Source organism: Pinus tabuliformis, chromosome 5_2 (genome assembly GCF_031772625.1).
Source record: "Pinus tabuliformis cultivar Carrire ecotype Pingquan chromosome 5_2, CPIR1, whole genome shotgun sequence".
In the NCBI taxonomy this organism is placed as follows: domain Eukaryota; kingdom Viridiplantae; phylum Streptophyta; class Pinopsida; order Pinales; family Pinaceae; genus Pinus; species Pinus tabuliformis.
The window spans coordinates 795,562,189-795,568,188 of record NC_142306.1 but is presented as its reverse complement, the minus strand read 5'-3'; positions in this window follow the sequence as shown (position 1 = coordinate 795,568,188).

The following is a 6,000-nucleotide window of genomic DNA, read 5'->3' as shown; positions in this document are numbered from 1 at the left end:
ACTGACTATGGAGGATTATGCCAAGAGATTTTTGTAATTATTGCACTAACTGCCATATGTTAAGAATGAGAAAGTAAAATTTCAATATTTTCTTAGCGGTTTGCCTCAATGCTACTAGGACCAGATAAAGTTTGATGAGCTGAAGACTCTTGATGACATGATAAGAAAAGCCAAATATTTTTATGAGCAATCTAGGTTTCGACAAGAGTTGCAGAAGCCCTAAAAGAAGGAAGACAAAACTAGCTTGAAGGAGAAGAGATTTAAACTTACAACTCAAGACTTTAGGAAATGGTATGAAGATAAGTTACCTATTCAAAAACAAATTCCAACAAAAGTACCCCACACACAATGGTAATAAGTTAATAAAGATCATGGAAGAGAAGACAAGGGAACCAAAAAATGGACCCTTGAAGTGTTGGGGTTGTGGAGAAGAACATCTACTCTGATACGGTCCCCACAAGAAAGATGATAGCAAGAGGATTTATCAAGTACAAGAAGTTTTTACCATTAATCATGTAGCATAAGAGATGCCTCAAGTTTACATGTCAATGGAGAAATAACAAGCATATCAATGGGCATCAATGGTCAAAGTATAAGGCATAACATGCTTAACGAACTATTTCTATTTTGATTTTCACTAATGCTAACTTTAATTATGTTATGCCCCAATTTGTTGATGCTTCTCTCCTTTAGAAAAATAAGCATAAGAAACTATGACTATTCCAAGTAACTATAGGGACAAAAAGAAATGTGATTGTATATTGTCTTGTTTCAAGTTGAAGCCTTGATTTATATAATCATGACCAACCTCCTCTTAAGATTGGTATGGTTCATGTTTTGTGATTATTTTCTCAGACATGTGTCCTTCATCCTTTTATATTTTTATGTTTATCAAAAATAAACTTAAACTCTTAGATATGAATGGTTTTTTCATTGTAAATTCCCCACACATTTTTACTCTGACCAACCCACCTTTTTAACTTTAAAACATGTTTATTGCACTAAGAGGCACTCTACAGTCCAGTATGGAGGAGATGTTGTAGTGAAGTGTTAAGTCAAAAAATAATAATCAAAAACATAATGTAGGCTCAATTAAAAAATTAATAAAGTAGTAATAATAATAATAAGAAGAAGAAGTCAACTCAATTATGATCCCTTTACACACACACACACACAAATTGAGATTCAATAAATAAAATAAAATAATTGAAACTCACTGAGGAAATTGTAAAGGGGAACAATAAAGAATAACTAAGGAAATAATTATATTAGCATAGCAAAAAAGACTTATAGGTAAATTTTTCTGGCATATACCTTTTTTTTTCGCTTAGGTATTCCAACTTTTAGAATAATAATTTCACTAATAATTCATATTAAGTGTTATGTTGATTTTGTGTGTTTGTTCTTTTAATAATTAGATTCCTATTCTTACTTTAATAGGCACAAAGCAAAATCATTTTTTTTATCGTTAATTAAAAATAAATACAACTACTTGTTATTATTTCTTTGAAGGCACTCAAATTCTTTAATTTTCATAAATTTTAACATAGAATGAGCCTGATAAACTCATGTAAAATATGCCACATTTGAGAATATAAACTTAAAATCAATAGCAATCACATATGCATGATAATATCCCATGTCTAAAACAAGACTAATAGTTGCAACACAACATAGTACCTACCTTTACCGCTAATTCATTGATTAAGGACATCCTTTTGTGGGGCCCACATTTTCTCGTTGTTCAAGAATGCCTGCATTTGTGCAATCTATCATTATTTACGCATTCACATCTTCATATTCCGCACAATGAAATCCCTCTACGCATAGCTTCATCCATTTATTCAATTACACTAGGAGATACGAAGATAACGTTTGTGTCAGATCCAATGAATTATGTGTTGCGATGGTAATTGTGAACCTTTGTATTAGAGGTTAAATAGCTAAGGTGGGTGGGGGAGGAGAAGGGGGGTGAAAAAATATGTAGAGGACAGATAAAGGGTGTACGGAAAGTGTGAAGTACAAAGGGGAAAAGAATGCCTTCATTGTGTGGAGTGTGCGGGTAAAGTATAAGTTTTTATTGTGAGGAGTGCCTCTCTGCACATACTCCTTTAGCTTAGGTCATGATTATAGGACACGAACAAGTTTATCTTATTGTGGTTATCATTTGTGCTTTCTTTTTCAATTGAATAGTTAAGTATGCAATACTTAGGCGTCTACTCTGTTTAAAAACTAGCTTCCCAAGAGATCTTTGGCACACAGATATATGCTTTATTTAAAAAAGATAGACATAAATAATTAGAATGCATGGGGGTGGGGCTAAACAGATATGTGGAGGAAGGAGAAAGGGTGTGTGGAAAGTGCGGGAAGTGTAAAGTGCAAAGGGGTAGTAATTGTTTTAATTGTGCACAATGCAGAGGGAAATGAATGTTTTCATTGTGCAGAGTGTGGAAGTGGAGTCAAAAATTTTATTATACGAAGCACTTCTCTGCATTCCCTTATCTCTACACATATCTCTTGTCTTCACTCCTGCACTTTTCACATGTGGCTGCCCAACAATGTGCCTTGGAATTATATTAGAATATCAAGAATTTTTTGCACATGGTACAGAATGCAAGTGTGGATTCATACATTGTATTGAACATAGTAAATAGTTATGCATTAAAAGGAGACTTCATTTAATATTAGATATTAAGTTTTTGTTTAAATTTAAAATAATTTCATGTCTATGGAATCAAGTTTCCTAGCTCTATGCGAAGGAAGGATGGGAAGTGCGGAGGTGGAGTCAAAGGTTTTAAATTTGTGGGCAGTGTGGAGGGACAGTGAATGTTTTCATCGTGCAGAGTGTGGAGATGGAGTCATTACACCTCCTCCGCACCTCCGCACATGTGGCCGCACAACAATGTACCTTAGGATTTTTTGATACATTGTACGAAATGCGGAGGTGTGGATTCATACATTGTGTGGAGTCAGGAAACTTATATTGAGAAAACACTGACTAATATTATATATCAGTTAATTTGTTTGGAGTGCAATTATCTCTCTATACATGTGTGGAAGAAACTTTCATTATGTAGATTACAAAGATACGAGAGAGGCACAATGTAGAGGAAGGAGAAAGGGTGTGCAGAAAGTGTGGAGGGCGAAGGTGTTGTGAACATTTTCATTGTGCAGAATACGTATTTGCAAGAGAAAGTGAACATTCTCATTGTGCAGATTGTTCAGGGGTAACGAACATTTTCATTGTGCGACTGAAATATGTAGTAGGTTAGACTTCCATGAAACACCAAAGAGGAGTTAGAGAGAGAGAGAGTGATACAACTGAAGCAATGCAAGGAAGGAAAAAAATGGAGGGGTGAGACTTACGAAAATGATATAAGTCTCCTTTTATGTTGGATTACATGATCACAAATGTGGTAGAGGAGGCATATCCATACCCGCCGAGATAACTGAGTACAAAGAGTAATGGTGAGCCCAAAAATGTGGGATTGAGATACAAAGTACATGATACATGATATGTTGGCATCAATTGATCTAAAATCACCCGTAAATGACCTCAGTGACTTAATGAAGGTATTACAGACTCAAGTTTTGGAGTGTGTCTATGTTATTTTATGCAATGGGTCGATAAGATTGCGAAATACATAGACACTGAAACAGTAATAGAAATACAATAAGCAAACACATAAGACACAACAAATTTAATAAGGATTTCACCCAATCCTCCTGGGCTACGTCTTCTGGTCCAGCCTTCAATGGTGGCCTTTATATTGTGTCTTAAAGCAGAGTTTTTACAATAAGGAGCTCAATTTGAGTCTCACTTTAACAGAAGATGATCAATAGGATTGTACTTGGATTCCCCAAGTCTCTAGAGTACATAGACTCCCCTGACTGACTCTCGACCTCAGATGGTCTCAGTGGCATGAGTCCAATTTGGTACCCAATACCCGACAGGTATACACAGAAGAGTTGCTTGAACCTCTCAAGCCTTCTCTGGAGTTCACAGACTCTTGGACTCTCTCTGTCTCTGTCTGCTCGATGCTACCTTTGTCTGCAGGTCAGCTCGACTTCTCTGTTCTCTGCAATTTGCTTCTCTCTTGCGTCTCGGCTTTCTGCTTCACTTTTTTTGCCTCTCAGCTTCTCTTTTTCTATTCATGGCTTAAAGCCAATCTGCTCCCTGACTGTTCGTTTCCACTTCCTGGCTCTCTGGATTGCCTACCTCTGTCTGCTGGAATTCCCCTGCTCTGTGTCATTATCAATGTAACGCTTCATAGAGATGTGGCCACCTGTTTCCTTATGAACTGAGTGTCAATTCTCTTTGAACAGTGGTTATTTCCGTTGCTCCAAGATTGCCCGCAAAACTGATTCCTCTGCCTTCTCGGCGGTCATGCCGGACCTCAAATCTCATATAACTTAGCCTATTTCCCCATCGAATCCAATCATCCATCGGATCATTTCTCCATCGTTGATCTGGGGCCTCCAGATCCTACGTCTCCATCCATATCGACGTGGATAAGTAGCATGCCCTCTACCTGAGCGATGAGAGCGGTTTTCTCTCTCATCCGCCGGACACGCGTCACCCAGTGTATGGCATCGCACGGGACTCGGTCGAACCCACTTACTGCCTGAGGTCCTCCCAATATCCTAATAGTTTTATCGTGGGACCCGCCTTCTGACAGAATCGACGATTTCCGTATGGTTTTATGCTTTCTACCGTGACCAAGCGCTCGGGGATTTCCTTCGCTGAGGGGGACGCCCTGCGATACGCGATTAACACTTAGTACTTAGTGCTAATCGCGTATCAGAAACTGCCTCCATTTTTGGATCTGACTTCCTGTTTTTCCAGTTTGTGCCAGCACGCGGTTACCATGGGCCAACGATCTGCGCGATTTGACCGAGGGTCCTCGTTGCTCCGTGCTGACCACAAATTTCCATTATTCAGAGGTTATTTCTGATAAGCTTAACATCCATAGCACTTGAAACTTTGGTATGAGTTTTACAGAGTTCGGGTAATTGTAAGAGAGTTTAAGGATCCAATTCGGATCACGACCTTCCCACTGAAAAAGCTTTTGGACCACCAAAAGTTGGTTTTCAAGAATTGACTAAGTGAGGGTATAACTGTCTCACTTGTCCAATCTCTATCCACTTTGACTGCTTGGATTTGAACCCTTGAGTCCAATCCTGAGGTACTCAACATCTCCCCTGCGCGTTGTCCTCGCCTTCCTGTCTAGAACTGTGTCGTCTTGCAATTCATTGAGATATTCAGGCAACAGATCATCAATAGAAGGTAATTGACTCTGCTCTTCAGGATCTTTGATTAGTGAAGGTTCAAATAGTCTCAAGCTGTCTACATTAACGACTGAGTAGATGTACATGTAAGCAGGTAAATCAAGGCGAAAAGCATTCTCACCAATTTTCTCAAGTATCTTGAAAGGTCCATACCTTATTGGCTTTAGCTTTTTACCTTCACCTTGCATTCTATCTTTGCTGATATACAACCAAACTTGATCACCAAATTGGAAACTATGCTCCATCCGATGCTTGTCATGCCTTGCCTTGTATTTGGCTTGGCTCTTTTCCAGATGTTCCTGTACTGCTTGGTGAATCTCTTGGATTTGTTCAATGAACTTGGTTGCCTTGTCCACATCACTGTGTCCATCAAATGTTATGTCTTTACCAAAGACAAAATCCAAGGGAGACCTTGGTGTGAAACCAAAGCAGGTCTCAAAAGGAGATCTTTGTGTAGAAGAATCTTTTGCTCGGTTGTAAGCATGCTGCACATAACACAAATGTTCATCCCAAAGTTCGGGATGCTTGCTGCAATAGCCTCTGAGCAACTGGATCACTATCCTGTTGACCACTTCTATCTAGCCATTTGTCTGTGGATGAATGGTTGTTCTTTTCTTTAGTTTGGTGTCCATTAGTTCCCATAGACTTGACCAAAACTTCCCAGCAAATCAGGTGTCTCGATCAGATACAATGGAAGTGGGTAATCCAAAA